This window comes from Sus scrofa, chromosome 11, assembly GCF_000003025.6.
Source record: "Sus scrofa isolate TJ Tabasco breed Duroc chromosome 11, Sscrofa11.1, whole genome shotgun sequence".
NCBI classification, from domain to species: Eukaryota; Metazoa; Chordata; class Mammalia; order Artiodactyla; family Suidae; genus Sus; species Sus scrofa.
This window is the reverse complement of record NC_010453.5, coordinates 32,374,041-32,401,373: the sequence shown is the minus strand read 5'-3', so window position 1 is coordinate 32,401,373 and position 27,333 is coordinate 32,374,041.

The following is a 27,333-nucleotide window of genomic DNA, read 5'->3' as shown; positions in this document are numbered from 1 at the left end:
AAATTCCATAAAGTTCTAAAAAGCAAAACTTGCATTTTCTGCATGGAAACAACTATTTAAATAGCATTTTACCTTGTATTTACAACCATTTATATAGCACTTACATCAAATTAAGTATTATAAGTCATCTATTAAATGATTTAAAGTATGTGGAGGAAAGACATAGTCGCTCCTATACATTACAGCATTATTTACAATGGCTTAGATGTTGAAGCAACCCAGGTGCCCATCAATAGATGAATGGATAAAGAATATGAGGTGTACACACACACACACACACACAGGAATATTATTCAGCCATAAAAAGAATGAAATTTGCCACTTGTGACAACATGGATAAAGCTAGAGGATATCGTGCTAAGTGAACTAAATCACACAGACAAAGGCAAATACTGTATGATTTCACTTCTGTGTGGAATCTAAAAAATACAATGAATCAACAAACATAACAAAACAGAAGTGGAATCACAGATACAGAAAGCAAACAGGTGGTCGTTAGAAAGGAGGAGAGTGGTGCATGAGAGAAATGGATGAGTGAAATGAAGAAGTACAATTTTCTAGTTACAAAATAAATAAATCATGGGTATGAAATGTAGTATGGGATATATAGTCAATAATTATGTAATATCTTTGTATGGTGACAGATGGTAACTGGACTTACCATGGTGATCATCTTGAAATGTATAGAAATTTAGAATCCCTATACTGTGCACTAGAAACTAAAATAGCATTGTGGGTCAATTATGCTTCAAAAAAAAAAAAAAAACCTCATAGAAAAAGATAGCAGATTGTGGTTACCAGAGGTGTATGTCATGGGGAGGGGGATTGAATGAATGGAGACAAAAGGTACAAACTTCCAGTTATAAGATAAATAAGTACTAGTGATATAATGTCAAATATTATTAATATAATTAACACTGCTATATTTTATATATGAAAGTTGTTGAGAAAGTAAATCCTAGGAGTTCTCATCACTAGGAAAAATTTTTTTCTATTTCTTTTATTTCGCATTTATTAAAGATGATGAATGTTCACTAAACTTACTGTAGTAAGCGTTTAATGATGTGTAAGTCAAATCATTATACAGTACACCTTATACTTATGCATGTCAATTATACTTTGAAAAATTGGAAGGAAAAAAATCCAAGCACAAACAAAATCGATAAATAAAAGTGTAAGGGAGAAGGTGAGTAGGATACCTGCAAACACTATGGCATTTTATACAAGGAACTTGAGCATCCACAGATTTTGGTATCCATAGGGTCTTGGAACTGAGCCTCAAGGGTACCGAAGGACAACAGTACTAAATTTCAACAAATGGGGTTTTGGGGCAGAAGGGTAGCAAAGGGTATTTTGACTTAGACTAATTTTCTAATATTACTCCTTAGAGATGTGTTGGTGGGTTCTTATGTTGAGATTTATGGACCTTGTGTGCCAATGGATTTCTTTTTGGGGATAAAGTGCATAGCTTTATTTAGATTCTCAAAGGAATCCAAGACCCAAAGGGATTCAGAGAAGAGTATGTGTGTGTTTATGTGTGTGTGTGTGTTCATTTTTAGAAAATTTCCTTCCATTTTAGACCATATCTTTTTTATTTTTATAGGGCTGAAGATGCAGCATATGGAAATGGAAGTTCCCAGGCTAGGGGTTGAATCGAAGCTGCAGCTGCTGGCCTATGACACAGCCACCACAATACCAAATCTGAGCCATGTCTGTGACCCACACTGCAGCTCGCAGCAACACTGAATCCTTAACCCACTGAGTAAGGCCAGGGATTGAACCCTCATCCTCATGGACACTAGTAGCGTTTTGTTTCCACTGAGCCACAATGGGAACTCCTAAGACCATTTCTACTTGTAAGCTGTTTGCAATAAATTGCTTGTTCTTTTGTACCTTCCCATTTATGACTCTATTGAAAAATCCCTACTGAAATTTTAGGGCATTCTTTTTCTTTTCCATAAAACAATATTATTAGTAAAAACAGATGTCTGACAGTTAACAGAGTATACTTAAGGCTGGACTTCAAAGTTTTTGAAAGATGTCAGATTATAGAAATAATGATTACTTTTATCACGGATCTATTACTAAAGATCAAAGCCACAAAATAAAATTGGTCAACAGGTTAGAAAAGGGTAAAAAAACAATAACAGTGCAACAAAGATATAAGAAAATTTTCAGAGGATAAAAGTACTATCCTGGAAAACATATACTTAAATCTAACACAGAAAATAAACATAGAAGTATGTCGATAGATGAAAATCTATTAAATGCTTAGTTTAGTTATCAATTATCTAATGAGACTATGGCTGTAAAATAGGATTTTTATTTTGAAAGAAAAATTATCTTAGAAAGAAGTTGAAACAGAGAAGACTTGTAAAGATTGTATAAAGTAATTTGCAAACACTTCCCTGATATCTAAATGAATACTTTTTTAGTGAAAGAATCAAAGCTTGAAGCTTTAAAATAAAGACAAATGAGGAATATTTCTATATTCAGAAGAATACTGAAGTGTAATAGTCTTAAGGGTTTTTTATATAATTTTAATTTTTTCCATTATAGCTGGTTTACAGTGTTCTGTCAATTCTCCACTGTACAGCATGGTGACCCAGGTACACATTCTTTTTTTTGCACATTATCAGCCTCCGTCATAAGTGACCAGACATAGTTCCCAGTGCTACACAGCAGGATCTCATTGCTAATCCATTCCAAATGCAATAGTCTGCATCTATTAACCCCAAGCACCCTACCCATTCCACTCCTCCCCCTCCCCCTTGTCAACAACAAGTCTATTTTCCAAGTCCATGATTTTCTTTTCTGTGGAAAGATTCATTTGTGCCATGTATTAGGCTCCAGATATAAGTGGTGTCATGTGGTATTTGTTTTTCTCTTTCTGACTTACTTCACTTAGTATGAGTCTCTAGTTCAATCCATGTTGCTGCAAATGGCATTATTTTTTTCTTTTTATGACTGAGTAGCATTCCATTGTGTATATATACCACATCTTCCTAATCCAATCACCTGTTGATGGACATTTGGGTTGTTTCCATGTCTTGGCTATTGTGAATAGTGCTGCAGTGAACATGCAGGTGTATGTGTCTTTTTCAAGCAAAGTTTTGTCTGGATATATGCCCAAGAGTGGGATTGCTGGGTCATATGGTATTTCTCTGTATATAAATTAAAGTATGCCTGGGGGTCAAGTGGGATAAAGGTTACCCTGGAAATTTAGGTAGGACTTGGGCTTCCACTCATTTGGAAAGGCAGTAGATGGTTGAAACTATAAAAAATGATAAAGAGCATGAAAGATTAAGAAGGAGAAGAGAGAATTGGAAAAAAAGGGAGGAAGAAGAAAAGAGAGAGAGTGAAAAAAAAACAGCAAAAAGGCTACAAGAAAGAGGAGGTGGGAAGGGGGAGAAGGAGGAGGGAGAGCAGGTGGGGAAGAAAGAGGATGAAGGGGGAGAGAGTGGAGATATGACTGCTACAAACTTGGTCTCAGTACCCTGCAGAGCTGGAATGCTTTACTTGTGATTGCTGTGTGATTCTGAAGAATCTTGAGAATCATGTTCTCTGACCCCTAAACTGCCAGAAAGGGTTAGGAGAGAATTACAGGGAGGCAAGATCTCAAGTTACCTATTTGAGAAGGATAAGTTGATTGCCTTTTCACAAGGTATTAGCTGAGGCCAGAATTTACAGAACAGAAAATTTATTTCAGAGTAAAAACATGAGCCAATGTGCCCATACCATAGGACTCATTGGTCCTAGTCTGTACCTTGACATCTAGAAACAGCTGGCCTGGTACCTCAGTGGGATGGTCCATGAAGACTTAGTGACCACTGTGGTTGGGTAACAGCTCTTAATGCAGCTTGTGTGTTATTCCACAAGATGTGGGTTTGACCTGAGCTGGTGCAATATCTGATGCTGGCTCCTCTATAACCAGAGCTCAGGGGTCCTGAATCTGAGGAATTAAGTGTGGCACATCCCAGTGTTATCACCAAAAACCCTAACAGCCTTTACTTCCTTTCCTTGTGTTACTGAACCCAGGTTCAGTGGCTTGCTGCTCAAAAGCCAATCCTTGAGAAACGAGTGGTGGTAGGAATGGAAAGCTAGCTTTATTCAGAAGGTCAGTAACTTGGGGAGAAGGAGGACCAATGTCCAAAAGTCAACTTCCTACTGCTGATCAGGGGTAAGAGCTTCTAAAGGGGAAACTTGGGAGTGTATAGGCAAGATGGGGGCTGAGTGCTGAAACAGCACAGTCAGCTCTGACAATCATCTTGAAATTGGTCAAGTGGTGGTCTGATCAGAATCATCTTGATTGTTTTAAGTACAGTTAATCTTCAGTTCCAGAATCAGTTTTTTTTTTTTTTCCCCCATTTCTTTTATGACAATTCTCAGAACTGTGGCAGCTTCTGTCATGGCTACAGTCTGGTCATCATGTGGTTAACATCTTCCTCCTGGTGGGTTTCAATAGCTACGAAACAAAGGATGTGGCTCAGAATATCATCTATAGCCCTTGAAGAGAAACTAAAAGTCTTTGATTTTGTTTAATGACTAAACTATTATTATTTTGTCCTTGTTTGATTGCTTTTCTTTCCTCTGCATTTTTTTTCATTTCTCTGATTAAATTTATTTAAAAAAATCATTGCCAAGATCCATATCAAGGAGCTCCCCCCCCCATTTTTTTTTTTTTTTTTTTTGCCTTTTAGGGCTGCGCCTATGGCATGTGGAAGTTCCCTGGGCAGGGGTCGAATTGGAGCTACAGCTGCCAGCCACAGCCACAGTTACTTGGGATCTAAGCCACAGCTGCAACCTATACCACACCTCACTGCAATGCCAGATCCTTAACCCATTTGAATGAGGCCAGGGATTGAACCCGCATCCTCATGTATCCTAGTCAGTGGGGTTTGTAACCTGCTGAGCCACATTGGAAACTCCTCCTTGCGTTTTCTTCTAGGAGTTTTATGGTGTCAGGCCTTACATTTGAGTCTTAATCTGTTTTGAGTTGATTTTTGTAAGAGGTGTAAGAGAAGAGTCTAGTCTTATTCTTTTGCATGTGACCATCTGATTTTCCCACAGCATCTTTGTCCCAGTTAAATATCCCTTTAAAAAACTTACATCATCACCAGAGATGGCTTTTGTTGTATGTAATCAAGAACTCTGCCTGATGTGTCCTCCATTGCCCACTTCCCATTTTACAAGACTAATAATTGTAAAACGAATAATTTACAAAACTAATTCATTTAGGTGATTAGGAAGATACTGGAATCTTGAGAATTGTATGTAAATGGTAGTTTCTAGATATTATTATGGTACCCATTTTTATAAATGGGAAAACCGAGGCTCACAAAAGTCAAGTAACTTAATCGAGATAGGATATTACTACTATGTGGCAGAGCTGAGGCTTGCCGACAATATCTGTTAATTCTTTTAACTATCCAGAAGAGATGGGAGGAGAAATTGTCAGGCCTGAGAGATGGTCACAGCTGCATTGTGAGTTCATTGTGCCAGAATGCATCAATATTCATTTGCTGTTGTGATGAAAAAGGCACTTTCTTTCATAGGTCTTCCCTATTCTTTGTAATGCCCTTTCTTAGCCGGGTAACTGAGCCCAGAACTCCCCATCTCAAATCCCCCAGAGGCCTTTGTTGATGCTACTAAACCCCAGGTACTGGATTTTCCTGCTCTTTGCTCACTGGTGGGCTCATATTTTCTCTTCAACTATCTTATAATCCTTTCCAGTACTTCACCTCTACCCCACAGAATGGAAAGTTCTGGAAGGATGTTCCTTGCACCTATTGTTTAGATAATAGCTAATAGCTATTAATAGCTGTTGTGGATGGGAAAAAGTTGCCTGGCATTTCTGAAATAATGCCATACTCAACTTCATTATTTCCAGTTACAAGCCTTTCCCCGGGCCAAATAATTGATCTTTGTAGTGTCTGTGCCTTTCAGATAATTGCAGACTTTTCATTAGTCTTGAAATGATAAATATTTATCCCCATTAACCTTTTTATTTGCATCACACTTGGTGATTCTCAATTCAAGCTTTGTTTTCTAGTTTCAGATTTTTCAGTTTGAATACAGCGCTCCCAATTAGACATGCTGTTCCAAGTTCAGGTCCATTAGAGTTGAAAGGAAAGGACATGAAATTTCCAGTCTCCATGAGGCAATACCCTAAAATAAGTCTCCTTCTTAGGGGGGCATAGTAGCTTTCATATAACATCACAAAATGTACATATTCTGTACTGTTTTCATACTTGTATTGTGCATTATTTATCTTTTCCCTCTTTTCCTTCCCTGTATTTTAACCATTGCAGGTTTATTTATTACTATGTTGTCTTCCCTGGTATTAGCCATAGCTCTTAATTTCGTGTCATCTGCAAACTTCATTTAAGTACCATTTGCTTTCTCTGCAATATCATTAATAAAAATGTCAACCACAGCATCTTGGAAAGTTGCTACAACACTTCTTCATCTTTAGAAAAAAGGGAAGATGTAGAGAAAGTTTCCCTTGACATTAAATATTGAACTCTTCTGTGTGTTTGCCTGATATACGAGGCTCTCCCAAGTATCTGGTTGAACCTTTAGCAAGGACTTGGTGCATGCTGCTTCTTGTCATCTTTTCACTGTGCTAAAATGAATTTTCTTAAATTAAAAAAAAAATCACCAGTTTGTGTTAAATCTATGGAAGAATGTCAAATATTTCCAAAAATTTGAAATGTTGATGTTTAGGAAGTCACACAGGCAAACAACTGAGGAATATGATTTTATTTGGAAAGAGAGAGGGTTTTATTCTTTGGGGAAGTAGATATAGATAGAAAGCTGTCTGAAGAGAGAGAAGACCCATCTACCTGCCCTGGATGTGATTTGGGTGATATTTATGTTTTCCTTGCTTTCTGTCTTCTCTGTTCCACTCAGGGCTCCTGACACTCTTCCACTCATCTGCTGGCCTGGTTTTGGGTAAACAACACGTATCCTCCAAGCTTTACTGCAGGCTGCAGCTTCTTTATCTTAAACCAGGGCCAAACTTGGTAGGTGCAGCAGTTAAATGAGGAACTTTTCCTCTTTCACATTGTCCTCTCGCTATTTTCTTCTTCTTCTGCAGAAACTCAGACATGGACTCACCACTTAGGTACAGTGTAGCTGACTTTCTCAACTCTCCAAAATTTGACCAATAACTCAGTACCAAGCAGAAAAGAACCTGCCAATTCCAGATAGACAATTCGCATACTGAAATCCATTGGTCCTAGTTTTATGCACAATTCCAGCAAGTTGGTGGCAGGATAATTTCTGACAGGTGATGCTTTGTGTGTGTCTGCTGTGTTTTCCTCTCCTCTTCCATTACAAGTGATAGACATTTTGCAGTGAGGAAAGCAGGACCCACTGAAGGGCTTGAGATTTTGCTGGCATTTGTCATGTTCGTCTGGATGTCAGGGTTTCACAATATTTCCTTGAATGTTACTGAGGGAGAGAATTTAAAAAGTTTACACAAAGTTGGGAGGGTAACAGCAGAGTCGGAGGCCTTGCTGCAGAAGTCCTTGGATCTGATCCTCTGCAGGGCTGGGATGGGAGTGAGAACTGATGGCAGGAAAATCCCAGAGGTAAAGGCTGTGCTGGGCACCTGCGGTCTCAGGAATTCTCCTCGGCTCTGCGTGCAACCCGGACTGCACAGCACCTGGCACTTGGAGGAAACATGCACCCAGTGTTCACTGCCAGCTGATGACCACGGGGGCTCAGTGGAAGCCTTGACACAAACCTGGGAGAAGAGTCCAGTAATGCCAAAGAGTGAATTTCTTGTCAGCCAGGTGGCATAGGGCTAGGAGTTAGATTTAAATAGAGTTTAAGAAAATAAAGGAATATGGTTACTTTTTCCCCACCTAAGTTTGTGGTCTTAAATTTATCCTTGCTCTATTTGATTACCTACTTGCTCAATGAACAGTAAACTAAAGTGGGTAATTGGTTTACTGACAGTTGCAGAGTGTTTCCTCTGCTGACATAAGGAAAATAGGACCCTTGGGGGAATAGTTAATGAAGATCCCTGGGGACCCAGGAGATGTGGAAGAGATTATTATCCTCAAGTATCCCTTCTCTTCTTCCTTTAAGTCATAGAGCACACCCTTTCCCACTATGTTTGTATGTATGTTTCCCAGCCTCTCTTACAGCTAGGTGTGACCCTGTGACCAAATTTTGGCTGCTCGAGTATAAGCACAAGCCTCTTTGTGACACAGGCTTTAAAACAGAGTAGCTTAAACTTGTTCTTTTTCCTTATTCCTTTAGACTAGAACAGGGGCATGGCACCAACTCAGGTTTGATTGTTCAGGAAAGAAAATAACCCAGAGAAAGGTGAAAAGGTAGAGAACGAAGGCAAAAGAAACCTGGTTCCCTGACTTTGCTGAGAAAAAGCTACCCCACAAGCTCACACCAGCCAGACTATCACATGAGTGAGAAATAAACCTTTGCCTTATTAAAGCCATTGTAGTTTGGGTGTCTTTTTGTTACATAAATTTAGCATTTACCTTAATACCTATAGCAGGTACCAATATTTGCTTGTTATATCTTTGTCCAAAATGTACATAATCATGCTAATATCCTCTGTTTAAGAAGTAGAGAGTGAATGACAAAACCGTTGAGAGAAAGATTCGATGTGTAAATTTCAGGCAGTACCGCATACATAAACATTAGCTTTGTCCTTGAATTTCACATTTAATATATAATATATAATATATAATTCCAGCCCCACCTCTCCTTCTCCCACGTCACCAAATATTTTTCAGAAACAAGAAAGAAACATTCTTTACAGTGACATGACATCTGGGTATGCATAATTTATTAATGAACCCCATGTTGTTATGTATTTAAATCATTTCCAGGTTTTTGGGTTATTTGTAGTGCTGCCATGAATATGTCTGTCCATAAATTTTGGCCTTTATCTTTTATAATTTCTGAAGGAGGAAGCCTTAGAAGTAGAATGTGCTGAATCACATCTCCTCACTTTTTTTTTAATTTTATTATAGTTGATTTAAAATGTTCTGTCAATTTCTGCTGTACAGCAAAGTGACCCAGTTATACATATACATACATTCTTTTTCTCACATTATCCTCCATCATGTTCCATCACAAGTCATTAGGTATAGTTTCCTGTACTATACAGCGGGATCTCATTGCTTATCCATTCCAGTTGCAATGGTTTGCATCTACTAACCCCAAACTTCCAGTCCATCCCACTACTTCCTTCCTTGGCAACCACAAATCTGTTCTCCATGTCCATGAGTTTTTTTCTTTTCTGTAGTTAGGTTCATTCATGCTGTATATTAGATTATAGATATAAGTGATATCATATGATATTTGTCTTTCTTTTTTAACTTACTTCATTTAGCATGGGTCTCTAGTTCCATCCGTGTTCCATCCACGTTGCTGCATTTCCTCATTTTCCAGTCCTGGACCACCCAAGACCCATCTTCAAACAGCCCCAATACCAAAACTTCTCCGCATGTACCCCTGAAAGAAAACATTTTAAACCGTATCTTATACAAATTTGCCTCTAGAATGGAATCAAATTCCCTCTCTATAGTATAGACTTCAGGACCTTCTTAAATCACCAAATTTATCTTTTACAACCTTATTTTAAAAGTACACTTATATATGAACACTCTGCTCCAGTTCAGGTATTCTACTCTTGAACACACCTTAATAGTTTATGCCCTTTTACTTGGATAGAAGACTCTTTTATCTTCTTTCAATGCCATCATATACCCAGTCTACTGTGGTATCTTGAAGAATGGGTGCATGATGGCATTCCTCTATTCAGGCCTCCTGGAGCTTCAGCCCCCCACAAATATCTACTACCAGGGAAATGCTGGAGCACTTTCCTTTTAACCACATATTTGGCATATACCTCATATGGCACCACTGAAATAGACCTAGATGACTACTCTTGTGTGGTTCTTGAACAGTCACACTTGTATGTACATGTATAAAGGATATATTTGGAAGTGCATGCTTCCCACAGACTCATAAAACTCCAGTCTGCAGGTGCTCACAAACCTCCAGTGAAACGGAAAATCAGATGAGCTTCTGAGCCAAGGGTAAGCAGGGCAGAGTGACTAAAATGGTGAGGATGATGGCTGGCAGAAAAGACTGACCCATGGCCGGTCAGCATGAGGTGGTGGACCCTAAAGTCAGGATGTGTTGTGCCATGTTCAGATATGTGAGCAGAAGAAAGCAGGCAAGATGGAAAGTAATTTGGCACAAAAGATCCAAGAAAAGTAGGGTTTAGCGATCTTACCTTCAAGAAGGATAGCGTTAAGTGCTTCCCTCAATTCCTAGGGCCATTCTGATTCCCTCTCTAGTTTATATGAAGCTCAGCCATCTTTCCTTTTCTTCTTTGAGAGAGCCTTACAATAAATCACAATTTCATTTGAGTTATCTTGAATGGGATTCTCTTTCATGTGATTTAAAGAACGTTGAATAGGACAGGTCCAATTAGGGGTCCAAGTTCTTTAATGGCAGGAAAAAATATCCTGTATTTTGTGGTCTCTCCTGCAGCTTTGTCCTAGAAATTGGTTCAAGCAATTTTTTAAAAATCATTTTGGCTCTTCACAACCTCTTATTTCTATCATAAACTATATCCTCTCCAAAAAGTGTATCATATCATCTACATATTCTTACAACTTCAACATTTTTATGGGTCTGATTGGATTTGAGTCTGAGTTTTCTATCATTTACTAGCTGTGAGATCTCTCTATCAAGTGAGAGGATTATACCAGCTGACTGCCAGAAAGCCATTTATACCCCTGGGATTAGAAACCATGATTAACCACCAGGGGAAGAAATTTGAGTTAGCGGCCTAACAATTATATTCATAATTTTCCCACTGAGAAAGTGCCATGAATGGAATAAAAATAAAGCATTTTTAATAACAGCTAGGCTCATCAACACAGAGCATGGGGAAATATGCTATTTGGTGTTGGGAAGATATAACACTTTTTTAAGGTACGTGTCTTTGTGTAAAATACTTAAAGGAAAACAAAATTGATATAAGATTGGAAGGTAATTGAGACCATGCTAGGGGATAAAATAAAAAACAGAAATCCAAGGAGTTCTCTTGTGGCACAGTGGGTTAAGGATCCCGTGTTGTCACTGTAGTGGCCTGGGTCACTGCTGTGGTGCAGGTTTGATCCCTGGCCCAGGAACCTCCACATGCCATGGGCATGGCCAAAACCAAACAAACAAACGAACAAAAAACACCAAAAAGCAACCATCCAAGATAGACTGTGAGATCTTTAAGGCGATTTACACAACTTGTTATTATAAATGTTCCTTATTAACGGATAACTTTATTTGGGGAGAGCTCCCATTTCTGGAGTTCTTATTCAGCATTGTATTATTATATGCATTATATAAATCAACACACCAACAGTCCTAAGGTGTGAATTCTGTAATATTTTCCAGTTTACAGGAGAAAAAACTGAGTTTTAGGGAGTAAAATAATCTTTCCAAGAATTTGAATGTAAACAGTCTCTCCGATTATTCATGTCAAATTATGTCACTTCATTTACAACTCCCTTTGACATGTCAGAATGAAGAAGAACAACAAAATCTTATATATATGTTATGGTGTTTCTTGCTCATACCTGTTGGCGGGGGGGACCTCCACAGCCTTGTAAAGTTCAGCCTAGTTATTTCCAGCAGTTGGCCTGAGGCGGATTTGTATGTGTTAATGACCAAATCTGCTTGGCTACCCTGGGGTGCACCAATTTACTTGGGGTCATATAATTGAAAAGACTTGAAGGACTCTAACAAGGCATGCTCATAAAAGATTTATTACAAGCAAAGGATACACATCGCCAGGAGCCAGAAAGCACAAAGCAACATTACAGAGCCTGGAATACCTGGGCACAGCTTCCAGGGTCCTCTCTCAGTGGTGCAGAATGTGCTCTATCTCAGGTTCATGATCTACCCTTATGAGAACGAGGTATCTGTTTCAGGGAAAATGAGGCACAGGTTTGCTTGGAGGTCTTTTATACCTCACTGATCACACAACCAAAATCAGGCTGAGTGACCAGGTAAACTGGATGGGTCCATCAATCTACAACAGTGTCACTAAGCAATGCAGACAAGCTGGCACTGGGCATCTCCAGGGGAATTCTGGGCTTTAAAAAGCACATCATAAATCATTAGCGAGTACATTACATTGCTATCTTGGCCAAGGGTCTGTACCATGGCTCCAGGCATCCCTGGAGATGCCTGCAGACGAGCTATAATTTAAATTCTATTCTTATGTAATGTGGATTTGTCACTTAAGAAGTTCTTCCCTTGCTCCAGGGCTGTCCAATAAACTTTCTGTAAAGATGGGGATATTCTTGATCTGTGATGTCCACTGCAGTAGCAACTAGTGGCTATTGCACACTGAAAATCTGGCTAGTGTGACTGAGGAACCAAATTTAAATTTTATTTAATTTTTGTTTAAGAGCCACATGTGGATGTTGGCGACCATATCAAACAGTGCAAATGTAGCCTGTCTCTGTGCTGGACTCAGCTTTCTGCATAGGGCACTGTTGTGTCTGCTGGCACCACAGAGGCTTCCATTTGGCACTCCCTTTTCTGCTGAGTATGACCACTTTTGGTGGGCATTGCTGTTACTTCTGCTTGTACAGCTCTGTCCTCTGGGCACTGCTGTGCCCTCTGTGGGGTATGGTGGTGGACATTCTGAGGCACACAAGGCAAGTGGTACAGGCAATATTAATTGCCTATCCAGACCCCGTTTGCATGCTGGCAGAATCTGCCTCCCATTCTCGGGATTGAAAATTCTAGATTCTCATTTTCATTCCTCTTTGTACTTACAGCATGAGCAAGTGACTCAGCCCTGGTGATTGCAACCTGGAGGAATGTCCGCTTTCATTGTTAAGATAGGTTTCCTCTGTAATAAAAGAAATGTACAAGAGGAAACAACTCTTCTTTAAGCAGACACTGAGGCTGTGGCATACCCATGGCACCTCGAGATGCAAATCTTGAGGTGCGAACCCAGTCAATGCTCTGAGGATGCAGGGGTAGACGGTGCCTGGCTCCTGGTGATAGTGCTGCATGACTGAATCAGTCCTGGAAATCATTACTCCTACTTTTTCATTATAGTTAATGATGAAATTGTGCTGCAAATCTCAGTGATTTTCATTACAGCATCCCCTCTCCAAAGACATGATGGCAGGGAGGGTGGAAGCAAGAAACAATTTTTTTTTCTTTTTAGGGCCACACCTGAGGCACATGGAAGTTTTGGGTCTAGGGGTCAACTGGAACTGTGGCTGCAGGCCTACAGCAACTTGGGCAACATGGGATCCATAACCTACTTAGTGAGGCCAGGGATCAAATCCATATCCTCGTGGATACTATGTCAGGTTCTTAACCCACCGAGCCACATGGGAACCCCAAGAAACAGTTTTCATTGATACCACTGTATTTTAGTCAGAATTACTCCTAATGAGGCATCACTTCAAAAACAAACAAACAAAAACCCCTGAAAGGTGGATGGGAGGTAAGAAAATGGAGAATCTGTGTAAAACCCTCTTAGGAGGCTTGGCAGAGCAGATTCTAACTGGAGGGCAGTTAGTCATTGCAAGAGTACGTTGAAATGGTGCTGGAAAGGCAAAGAAAGAGCATTCAAAGCAACAACACCAAAAGAAGACAGGAAAAGAGCAGTGAAGGAACACCCTATATGGAGGGGCCAAGTGTCATCAGAAAAAGGAACATGTCTCTAATTTTAAAGTATGATGGTTCTTCATGTTTACCCTTTTTTTTTTTTTTGTCTTTTTGCTATTTCTTTGAGCCACTCCCGCGGCACATGGAGGTTCCCAGGCTAGCGGTTGAATTGGAGCTATAGCCCCTGGCCAACTCCACAGCCACAGAAACGCCAGATCTGAGCTGTGTCTGCAAACTACACCACAGCTCACAGCAACACCGGATCCTTAACACACGGATTGAGGCCAGGGATCGAACATATGTCCTCAAGGATGCTAGTCAGATTCATTCTGGCTGAGCCACGATGGGAACTCCCCATGTTTTTTTTCTTCTTTTTCTCGCATCTCTAACACCTTCCTGCTTTGTGTAACTGGATTACTTCACCTTATTTACTAGGAGACAGCTTTAGAGAAATAAAACATCCTAGAGTGGAGACATTCCTAGGGCCACTCTCTGACCTCTTTGTCCTCCCTCCAAGAGGCAGCCACATTCTGAATTGGTTGTTGACTTTTCTTTATTCTTTAGTACATATGTATGCATGTATAAATAAAATATAATATTGTTTTCCATGCTTTTAAACTTTTTATGTCTACCACACTCCACATCTCTTTCTGCAATTTGCTTTGTTTTGTTTTCTTGCCTCCACATTGTTATTGAGCTTTATTCAACTTAAAACATGAGTTCCATCTGATTACTTTAAGAGCTATATGAAATCCACCAATTAAATATGCCATTTGGTTATTTTCCTGTTGATGGAAAACTATTCATCATTCTTAAAAAACTTAAAATAAATTCAAGTTTTACACATAATTTAAAAGGGTCAAATTTTTCCATAATGCTTGTTAAATGACCCTTGCCACCCTTAATATGGAATACCCAGACACCAAGTTCAACTTCCGAAGCTAATTTGTCTGTTATTTGTCTCTAAAACTCTAAATGTTTGTACCACCACTTATTTTTACACTTTAGGCTTTACCTTCTATCATTTGATTTTCCATTATGGGAGAAAGTTTTAGCTCTCTTTTCCACAAATACTCACCTCTGTCCTTTCTTCCCTCCATCTTTTCCATATATGGAGTTCTATCATAATTTTTTTTTTAATTTCAAGATTTTTACTTAAAACATTTGTACAGTTTTAAAAATTACTTTCCATTTCCCATTATTGCAAAATATTGGCTGTATTCCCTATGTTGTGTAATATATCCTTGGCTCCACCTTACTCCCAGTAGTTTGTACCTCCCATTCCCCCATCTCGATATTACCTCTCCCCCGCCACCCCACTGATAACCCTAATTTGTTCTCTATATCTTTGAGTCTGCTTCTTTTTTGTTATATTTACTAGTTTGTTGTATTTTTTAGATTCCCTATAAGTAATATCATACAGTATTTATTTTTCTCTGTCTGAATTATTTCACTTAGCGTAATGCCCTCCAAGTCCATCCGTGTTGCTGCGAAGGGCAAAATTTTGTTCTTTTTTTATGCTCAAAGCGTATTCCATTGCATCTATAGACCACAGCTTCTTTATCCATTCATTTGTTGACGAACACTTAGGTTGCTTCCACATCTTGGCAATTGTGAATAATGCTGTTATGAACATTGAGGTGCATATATCTTTTCAAATTAGTGTCTTTGTTTTTTTCAGATATATACCCAGGAGTGGAATTGCTGGATCATATGGTAGTTCTATTTTTAGTTTCTTGAGAACTGCCTCGGGTGTTTTCCATGGTGGCTGCACCAATTCACATTCCCATCAGCCGTGTACAAGTGTTTCCTTTTCTCCACATCCTTCCAACATTTGTTGCTTTTATTCTTGGATGATAGCCATTCTGATGTGTGTGAGGTGATATCTCATTGTGGTTTCAATTTGCATTTCCCTGTTGATTAGCTATGTTGTGCATCTTTTCATGTTCATGTTAGCCATCTGCATTTCTTCTTTGGAAAAATGTCTATTTTGCCCATTGTTGATCAGGTTATTATTATTATTTTTTGATGTTGGGATGTATGAGCTGTTTACATGATTATTAGATTATATTGGAAATTAATCTCAGTGATCATATCACTTGCTAATATTTTCTTCCAGTCAGTTGGTTGACTTTGTTTTGTTGAAGGTTTCCTTTGCTGTGCAAAATATTTTAATTAGGTCCCATTTTTTTTATTTTAGTTTCATTTCTTCTATCATAATTTTGATTATATTAATGCATAATGTTTATGAGGACTCTGAGACCACTAACAGAGTTGAGTCATACAGTGATCAACAATTACTTTTTTTTGCATAACTTTTTGTTCCTTTTAGAGTTAATAACAATCATTTTGTTTATTTGGATAATTTTCCATGTACTTATGTAAGTGTTCTCTGAATCCATATAAATAGAGTTCATATTCTTTCAATCTCATCTCCCTCAAGCAGTTTCTACCAAAATCTTGTGATCTATTCCAGTCTAGAGTGGGTGCCCTTTATGCAAGGTTAGTATTTTTCTTTACCATAATCTGAGTTCTAAGGAAGGAAACTAATTCCTGGTTTCAGGATCCTGTGTTTTTTTCTTTTTTGACTTTATCATTTTGATGAAACCCACTGTTGGTTAGCTTCTTGAGAAAAGGTCAGTGGTAAATAACATTTCTGAGATCTTATTGAACTTTTAGTTTTATTTTATTTGATAATTTGGCTGGAAATAGAATCCTATATGAAAAATACTTTTCATTCAGAATTTTACCAACATTAAAAAATCATCATCTAGTTTTCAGTCTGTTGATTTCAAAGTCTGGAGCCATTTTGATTCTTTGCTTTTTGTTTGTTTGTTTGTTTGTTTTGTTTTTTGCTTTTTAGGGCCTCATGTGTGGCATATGGAAGTTCCCAGACTCAGGGTCAAATTGGAGCTGCAGCTCCACCCTACGCCATAGCCACAGCAACTTAGGATCCAAGTCCTGTCTGAGACCTACACTACAGTTTACAGCAATGCCTGATACTTAACCCATGAGTGAGGCCGGGGTCAAAACTGTATCCCCATATATGCTAGTTGGGTTCTTTACCATCGAGCCACAAAAGGAATTCCCATTTTGATTCTTGATTCTTCATATAAGTTAGGGGTTAGCAAACTATGGTACATGGCCTGGTTTGATAAAGTTTTATTGGAACAAAGCCAGGCATATTCATTTATATATTGTCTGTATCTGCTTTCACACTGTAACTGCAGATTTTTAGTTTTCATACAGAATGTATGGCCTGCAAAGACTAAGGCACTTATTACCTGGCTCTTTACAGGAAAATTTTGCCAATCCCTGATGTGAGTCCTGTATTTGTCCTCTTTAAAGACTTGTAGTACTTTGTCCCCAGTGTTCTAATGTATCTTAGTCCATGTTTATTCATTGTGTTAAGCACAGTGTCCTTCATTTCCGGCACATCATCTTGAATTATCCTCCCTGTAATTTCTTCTCTTTCTTTTATAATGTCCTTGGTTCTCTATTATTTGAACAATCCTATCTATTTTCTCCCTTAGTTTTTACTCTAAGTTCTAAGATATTTTTATAACTATTTTCTAAAGTTTTTACTAAGAAACCAAAAAGGTAGAACTTTGGGGGGCTCTGCTGTCATATTTTAATTAGAAAATAGTTTTCCATTCTTGTTTCAATATATCTGCCTTACTCTCTGAGGATAGTTAATGATAGTTTTTCTTTTTGACATTTTTCACTTTCCTTTACAGCCTCTGATTTGTATGGTTTTTTTTTGTGTGTGTGTTTTTTTTTTTTTTTTTTTTTTTTTTTTTGTTTGCTTATTTTGGGCTCTGATTTTCATAGTTGTTACCTTCCTCAAATACTAGTGATCCTTGGCTTTTACCCCAAGGGGCTTCTTTACAAAGTGAGCCGATAAGGACTTTTTCTGGAGAAATCCCTTTTTTCAGTATGTCTGTGGCCTTTTCTCTGGGGCTGGTCATACTTTTTAGGGAAGGCTATTATGATACCTGGCCTAGGGGGTTGAAACATAGCGTTAAATGGGAGAAAAAGTTTGGGTGGGTGCAGTCCTCAACATTTAATATGTTCATTTTCTCTAACTTCCTGGTTTTAAGAATGTTCTCTCAGTCATCACCTGAGTCTAGTGTTCTAGTCTAAATACTAGACTGTCCTACCCCTCATCTTCTGCCTACAAGAGGTGAGGGCAATTGCTCAGTTGCATAAATGGGGAATGGGATCTGGCTCTGTGTTGAACAGATGGAGCAACTTAGCTTCAGTACTTCTGTTCCCCTGCTGTCATGACTCTTTTGATTTCTTGTTTGTACTGCAGGAGCTAGAAGCCTAGGAACTACTTTCCCAGAATTATTTGCTGGCCAAGTTCTGGATTCAAGTCTGCCAATGAAAGACACATCTACAAGACTGGAAAGCCTAAGAAAGGCAGAAACCACATAATTGCCCTCTAGCAGTGGTAGCCCATTTTTGTGGAATTTGGCAAATATGAGATTTTATAGCAGCCTCAGACTACTTTTTTTTACAAACCACATGCTGTGGTACTTCAGGTATCTGTGATAATCTCTGGTGGTTTTCTGACGTTTTTGCCATTTCTTGCTTTTCTGAAAACTGACTGTGAATCTGAGAAGTAGCCATGGCATTCTCTGCCCTGAACGTCTCTAGTTTTCTTAACAGTTTTGTAAATAGCTTATTCTCTGTATTGAGTCACTTCCTGATTGGTACAGAGTCTAAGTACACTAAGTACAGAGTATACAGAGTCTTCCCAGGAGTGGGATTGCTGGATCATATAGTAGTTCTATTTTTACTTTCTTGAGACACCTTCATGCTGTTTTCCACGGTGGCTGCACCAGGTTATCTTCCCACCAGCAGTGTACAAGTGTTCCCTTTTTCTCCACAGTCTTCAGCCAGTCCTTCTGTGTTTAGCTTCACCTTTACCCCATGTCAAGGGGTAACTTGGTAAATGGAGCAACTTCTCAGCCTTCCCCACCTGCAGACTTTCTCAGATTTGATACATCAGTTGCCACTTGCTCACATGCTTTTCAGACTTTAAAATTTTGATGCCATTTGTCTCTTCTGGATCTTACTTTGTTTTGGGGAGGGTTTATGCCATCTATAAGAGAATTATTTTCTATTTGTCATTTTATAATGGATTCAGGGGAGGAAGCAGAGGAATTCAATACTGTGTTCAATTCACCACCAGTCTACATCAACTCCCTTCAACTGCTCTAGTCTGGACACTGGCCTCCTCTCTAGGCTCATCTTGTATCCCTTCCTCCTTTACTCCAGTTACACTGAACTTGATGGTATTTCTTGAACCCACCAAGGTCTTTCTGCTTCAGGATTTTTGCATATGCTGTAACTTTGCCAGTTCCCTATTCCCCCTCCTTTTTGAGTCTAAACTTGCACCTGTTCTTTACATCTCTCAGAGAGGCCATCCTTGACACACGCAGATATAAACCAGGTTATCCCTCTTTTCTCTCATGGAATACAACTCTTTCCCTTTATTGAACTTATATTTTACTCATATTTATTTGTTTATTTAATGTCTACATCTCTTGCAAGACTATAAACATTAACAGTTTCCTTGTGGCACCATGGGTTAAGGATCTGGTGTTGTCACTGCAGAGGCTTGGGTCACTCCGTGGCTCAGGTTCCATTCTTGGCTCAGGAACTTTCACATGCAGTGGGTGCAGCCAAAAAAAAAAAAAAAGAATATAAACTTTATACTTACTGTGTATAATAGAATCTCCATCAACAATTGAGTAGAGAAAAATTATTTTTAAGAAAAATTACGGAAAGGGAACATTACAAAAGATTAATTTCTTAAAAGACTCAACCCTCAAAATATACATCTTCTAATCCAGTTTAATGCCACAAATTATCATCAAGGAAAAAAAGAAAGAGGACCAAGCTATATGGCTTAGTATTCCCATAAACCCTTTATTTCTTCCTTTCCTTTTTTTTTTAAACTGAAGAAACCCATTTATTTTCTTTTTTTCATCCCTTAGGCTTGAGCCTGTTGGAAAAAACTTCTTTAATAGTGTTCAAATGAAAACAAAAAAAAAGAAAAATGGAAAAGTGATGAGAAAATTAATATAATGAAATAATCAATGCAAATGACATTCCAGTGTCCAGAAAAAAAAATCCTCAATCAACTCGCTTAGAATTACTGAATCTGATGAGCAATTGTGTCTTAATTTCTAATTGTAAGATCAAGGCACATTGTCAGGAGTACTGCCAACATTAAATAGACATATTATGGTGCTCATTTTAAGGTGAAACTTTAAAGAAATTGAAAACCATTAATCAAAAACATAACTTATCTCTACTATTAACTGAAAATCTCTAAATCTGGTAAAACTAAAATTTATATTCATCATCAAATAATACTCATCAATGCTTTATTTTTCCAGAGTCTTCAAGAGTAGGAAAAGTTTGGAGAAAATTTCTGATAATAATTTCAAACTATATTCTTTTTTTTTTTTTCTTTATACAGTCGCACCTGCAGAATTTCCCAGGCTAGGGGTCAATTCAGAGCTGCTGCTGCTGGCCTATGCTACGGCCAAGCAATACCAGATCAGAGCCTCATCTGCAATCTATGCTGAAACTTGTGGCAACACTACATCCTTAATCCAGGGATTGAATCTGCATCCTCATGGAGACTATGTGGGGTCCTTAATCCCCTGAGCCATGACAAGAATCCACAATAAATTTTATTTGTATAATGGTTTTTTAACCTCATTAGGTCTTAAAAAATGATGTGATGGGGTTAAGCAATCATTAAGGCTTTTTCCAGCTTTGATTCTATTATGTTTTCAAACTGTGGATCTGCCTAATCACAAGCAGAGCTCAGTAAATTCCTCTACTCTCTGTGTTTCTGTGTTTGTCTCTGTCACTTTGGTGTTCTCCCAGTGGACACATCGAAGGGCATGCTGATTAAATTAGTCAAATTAACTCTTTGCCTGACTCCATCCTCATTAGGCTAATGAGCAGGCTCAGGAGTATGTCTGCGTGTCTCAGTTGTCTGAGGTCAGAAGTACTGTCACCAGGAGCACCAATGAAAAGTTGTAATTGTGACACTCTTTTGGAGTTTGTAGCTGGCAGCTCATTTTCTATCCTTTCTCAAGAGGGAGCATGTGGCTCCACTGAATAGAAGCTGTAATGTGTTGGATGGTCTCATTTTCTCAACTGGATCATTGTAAAAGAAGGTGTAATTTTGTTTCCTCCCCCAGGAAAGAGTTTCTTGGGGAGCGATGTGAGAGATGCTGAACAAAGAGTCATCAAAGGCGGGAGGAAATCCTATTATAACCATAAGGTGCTAGGAAGTGATAGATCTTAATGATGGAATAGCCACATGAGTAGCTGCTCTACAGGCTTGTTTTGATTAAGTGTGTGTTTGTATGGAGGGGATGAGAGAGGGAGACTTGGAGATAGATGTGGGGGAAAGATAGATGAGGAAGGGAGCAGTAACAACCAGCTTCAAAGGTCAAGTGCTTCAGATTCTAAAAGGCATGCTTCCCTGTCTACGTTACACACCAGAGAATTTATTTGATGAAGGGACATTGCATATACATATGAAGTATGAATCTGAAATTTTTACACTGGCCACATGATTTTCAGATTTTGGGTACAGTGATAAAACTTAAAACACTGAAGATTGATAGCAAAGTGGCAAGTACATGGTAGGAGCCAAAATCATGTGTTTGAGTGGTCAGAAGGGGACTGTGAGCAAAAGTGGTGCTTTGGTATTACCACTGGCTGAATCCCAGCACGAGCTGGCAGTGGCCTACATAATAGCTTCCTCTGGATGAGCAAATTGTGTGATTGAAGATACAGCAATACATCCAAGAAGCATGATCCTTTTTATCATGGAAACATTTTACTGGTTTTCTGGAAGGGAAAAAAAAAATGCTGTCTCTAACCCTATGAGTATTGGATGAGGCAGAACTTTCTCTCCTCGGGCTCTCAGGAGTAAACTGGAAGACCACATAGGCCTGGAGGTAGAAAATGTGCATATACACAACCAGCAAATGTCTCATGTTCTGGAAATAATGTGAAAACTATAAATCATTCAAAAATGTTAGACAGTTTTTTTTCTTTCTTTTTTTTTTTTTTTTTTTTTTTTTTTTGGTTGCACCTGTGGCATATGGAAGTTCCAGGGCCAGGGATTGAATCTGAGCCACAGCTGTGACCTATGCCACAGCTATAGCAAAGCCTAATCCTTAACCTCTGTGCCTGACTGGGAATTGGACCTGCACCTCTGCAGCAACCCAAGCTGCTGCAGTTGGCTCATTTAAGCAACTGTGCCACAGTGGGAACCCTGAGAGAGTTTTTTTTTCTTTTTGAATTATGGTTTTTGTGGTGGCACAAAAACCTTATTTCATTTTAAATCTTAATACTTCTCCGTCGTATGACATTCTTCTGGACAGCTGAGAACATTGATCAGTAGATCCCAGAGCTGTGTTTATGGCTCTGTGGCAGCTAAGAAAGTTGACTGAGAATCATAGCTGATCTGAGCAGTACCTGGCACACGTCCTGTAACAACAAAATTCAAGTTTCTACACTTCCCTGCTCTGTATTTGCCCAGATCTTGCCAGGATGATTAGCAATTGTGAAATATCCCAATCCGTCTGTGCTATAGGGATCAGGCGTCTATAGGGATGCTTACCATGGGCAAACAAAGGCTTTTGGTAATGGAACACTCTGGTCATCACACTGTTTCTAATTTCACCAGCAGGTTTATGTCCTAGTTCTACTTTCTCCCATCTGTCTGTTCTTACTGTTTGTCTCCCCATCCAAAAAATGGGGATAATTAAACTACCTCCATCATAAGGTCATCGTGAGGATTAAGTGAAGTAATCCATGCAGAATGCTTAATATGCTGCCTAGCACAGAGCAAGCACTCAATAAATGTTAGCTGCAGTAGGCCATTGGAGCTACGGTGGAGTAGTGGCTTGAATCTTAAAATATTACAGTGATTAGTGACACATCTTTTTTTATTGTATGAAACAAAATCCTCCAGAGGAGGCCCCCTAGCTGCTATGGAACCATAGAACTAGAATGGTTCCTTGAAGATCGATTACAACATTGTCATTCTGGCAAAATGAAGAAGATGCTCTTTCCATATTTTTCTCCATTGGCAGGAAGGGATATGCCAGCAAAATGAGGTAAGCCCTATGGCATAGCTGAGTTTGGTGATGTGGCTTTTTTAGTGAACCCTAGCCTACCCAGTGGGCACAGAGGAATGGACTTTTAAAGTGGTTCTGAACTTTCACAGCATCTGGTGAACATTCCAGGCCAAACCATGCTCAAAAGCCCAGAAAAAGCCTCAGGAAAATGTGAGGAAGAACAGTTGGTGATGTGTTTACCTGGGGCCACAGTGAGGTAGCTGCAACCCAAGAACCTGGAAAGATGATCCCTCAGATATTTCTATGGAATAAACACTTAATATATCAAGAGCAAAGATATATGATTATTTAAAGAGGCAGAACAGGCTAACATTGAAGGTAAGGTATTTATACATCAAAAGGAAAATGTTTTAATCTGAAAGCTGATTGGTTAATAAAAAGGGGACAAAGATGGTCTTTCCATGTTCACTCCTGTCCAGAAGACCGGTAATCTGAACAAGGAGCCCAAGGCCCTGGTCTGTGCAGTGCATCTATCTCACAGCAGACGTTCAGGTTAGGTACTAAGCTTCTGACTCCATATGCATCAAGACATCTTCTGGTGAGCATTGCCCTACCCACATCAACACATGGAGAGATACACTTTCATTGTAAATGAATAAGTTGGCATTCTGAATTTTTTTTTTTTTTTTTTTGCTTTTGCTTTTTAAGGCTGCACTTGTGACATATGGAAGTTCCTGGGCTAGGGGTTGTATCAGAACTGCAGCTGAGGCCTATGCCACAGCCACAGCAACACCCCGATCTGAGCCACATCTCTGACCTACATTGCAACTTGTGGCAATGCTGGATCCTTAACCCACTGAGTGAGTCCAGGGGTCAAACCTGCATCCTCACAGATGCTGTGTTAGGCTCTTAACCTACTGAGCCACAACGGAAACTCCAGCATTCTGGATTCTTAATGTCAGACTTGGTAGCTGGGTTGGCATGAGTCCTGTCCCTGAGACCAGTTACCTCTGGATGTACATTAATTTCCAACCTGTGTATCCATGATCCAGACCCTTGGTGATCATGCTAAGTCTCTCCTCTCTATAGGAAACTGTGGGAGGCTAGTTGGCTTTTCCCAGGAGGTATTGCTCTATCTTTTTCAAACTGCAATATGCATTTGACATAAGGGCAAATCGAGGCCTTTATCAATGGAGTTAGTGTTAATATCGTTGTTGCCATTAATATACTTGGGAAGGATATTTAAAACTCACCTTGGCATTTGAACTTCTTTCCAAAGTCTTCCAGGTACTGACTGAAAGATGCACCTCTACAATAGGACTTTTCTACTTACTACAAAACAAGAGCAAAAGACAACATCCCTTTACACAATCCATCTAATCTATTTTTTTCTTTCTTTGTTCCTCCCTTTCTTTCTTCCTTTCTCTCTCTCTCTCTTTTCTTTCTTCCTTCCTTCCTTCCCTCCCTCCCTCCCTCTCTCCCTCCTTCCTTTCTTTCTCTTTCTTTCTTTCTTTCTTTCTTTCTGCCACACCTGAGGCAAATGGAAGTTCCTGGGCTAAGGGGCAAATCAGAGCTGCAGCTGTGAGCCTACACCACAGCCACAGCACCACCTGATTCGAGCTGCATTCTCATGGACACTACATTGGGTTCTTAGCCCTCTGAGCCACATTGGGAACGCCTCACCTATTATTTTTTGAGTAGGAATGTGTTCAGATGAAGTTTAGAAAACAATAAAATTAATATCCATGCCATAAATTATTGTGAAATTTGAGCCTTAAGCAGATGCAAGAATGACCTCTGGCACAATTGATCAACAAATACTCTCAGTGCCTTGGGTTTGTAAGTGCTTTAAATCTTTCCTAAAGTTCTTTTCCTTCTTTCATACAATTTGATATTTATAGCCACCTAGCAGGTTAGTAGATAAGTGGATATTATCATTACCATTGTGAAGTTGAAGAAACTAAGAGATGTATAGGTGTATAGGGCTTCACCAGACAGGACATCAAATGGCTGGTGAGTGAAAGAGTAAAGAGAGCTCAAGCCTCACTTTGAGTCTCTGGGTGGGCCCCCCATTGCACCAAGCTGTTTGCTCATGTTCACACTGGCTGTTGAAAATGATCAAGGCTGCAGAATTGATTGCAGAACAATCTCCACAGATAGTAACAATGAAGGGATTGTGCCATAATCCGCTCATTTCATGTCTATAGATAGTCTTAGACTATAAAACCCCCAGCTCTAATCATCATTCAGATGAGTGTTTGGGACTGTTCTCAACTAACAGTTCACCCTGACCTTTTATTATTCATGGTTTTCCCACAGATTGTGATGGAATAAACTCTATATAATTAATCCCACATTTCCATATCTTTTCAAGAATTTTAGCCAGGAGTGAAAGTCTGTTCGTTGTCTTGGAAAAGTTTGATTCCTATAGGGGCATCAAATCTGGATTTCTGGTCTTTTCATTACAACCTCAGATAAAAAAATATCGCCTTATCCTTTCCAACACAACCCTCAAAATGGCTATTTATTCTTTTATAAACGCTTTTTACTTTGTTGCAGTTTCCTTCTGAGACTTCCTGTTTTTCAGTGATTCCACTCCCCGCCGGCTGAAAATGCTAAAACATTTTTCTTTTTCATCAGATCTGTTCTCTTCAAATTCCTCTGCTGCCTTTCGAAGCCACATTTAAACTTTGTGGGATTCTTTTTTTCTTTTTTTTTTTAAGATTCCTATCAAACTGAATTTTTAAGCCCATCAAAATAAATAATAGCTGTAACACAACTCCTCAATTTTCAGCAATAAATAAATCTGGCAATGAGAAGGACAAGAAAATTAAAGTAATGAATATATTTTCATACCACACTGAGAAGAATTGCTACAAGAAATTATTAGATTCTCTTCTGTGAATGTCTTGGTATCGAAACTGGCATTTTGCTATTTCTTCCCCCTCCCAAAACAAAGGAGGGGAGGGGAAAAATCATCTAGCCAAAAATTTGGCTAAATAATTATGTAGCCAAAATTTTTATTAAGGTAAATGTGAACCAGATAGTTATAGATGGAATAAGAAAGGGAGCCAGGGAGGGGAGGGGAGAGAGAGAGAGAGAGAAAGAGAGAGGGCGAGAGAGGGAGATTGGGATAATTGGAGAAAAAGCAGTGCTTAGCACAAGCTTGTGTTATACAATCTTCTGACATGATGCTGCCTAGCAGAAGGATCAGGCAGGATCTTTCTTTCTTTCTTTCTTTCTTTCTTTCTTTCTTTCTTTCTTTCTTTCTTTCTTTCTTTCTTTCTTTCTTTCTCTCTTTCTCTCTTTCTCTCTTTCTCTCTTTCTCTCTTTCTCTCTTTCTTTCTTTCTTTCTTTCTTTCTTTCCTTTCACCTTTTTTGGGGGGCACATGGAGTTTCCCAGGCTAGGGGTCAAATCGGAGCTTTAGCCACTGGTCTATGCCACAGCCTCACCAACATCAGATCTGAGCCACATCTGTGACCTACACACAGCTCATGGCAATGCCGGCCCCTTCTTAACCCACTGAGTGAGGCCAGGGATCGAACCTGTGTCTCATGGATACTGGTCAGATTCGTTTCCGCTGAGCCACAGTGGGAACTTCCAGGCAGGATTTTTCTACATCCATAGAGGCAAGGAGCTCTGACACTCGCCAGCTTCTTCAGAATAACATGTGATGGCTCTGGCTCCTGTAGTTCCTGTGATTATACCAAGGAATAGGAATCTGGTGTGGAGGAATAACCACAGAACTGTTCACTGGAGACCTGTAATCAAATAAAGAAAATAGAATCTTAATTTTTCTCTCATTTTGGAAATGCATAACTTATTGAACAAAAGGATCAAGGCACTCCACGGTGCATTTTAAGTATTTCTATAGGCTTTTGCAGAGGATATTGCCTCTGGAGATAAATGCAATGTTTTCCATAAATAGGGCTCAGGTCAAGACCTCTCAATCTTGATTCACTAGTATTTGGAGCTGAGTTACTGGAAGTCTAGGGAGGGTGGGGGATGACTTAACAAACACCAGTCCATTCTGGACCCACAAGGAATATCAAACCTGATATTCAAATACTCAGGATAGACTGATATTTAAATCATGTTAGTCTCCCATTAGCAGGAACTGAATGAAATAAGCTTTAGGTTTTCCAGAATTACTTTATGGAAAATGACATAAATCAGAAGTTAAGTTTAAGAATAAGTATGATTTTGTCAGTGGTATATTACAATTAGCATTAACTCTATTGACTAGTCTATGGCACAGTGCCATTTACCAAAGCAATCTAGACACATCTGCTCTTCTGTAACTGCTTGTCTAGGTGGATGTTTATGAGTTTTCTATGCTAAGTGTCTAGCTTCATATGTCCTTTTCTTTCATGTTGGCAAATGGAAATTAGAAATTTTCTTATAAATATAGACCAGAAAGAGGTCCATAGAATGGCAGCAATATATTTTTCAAGATTAACAGATGTTAATAAATTGAGGTAGCAAAATTGTTAATTGGATTTGGACGGTAGAACTGTGTGT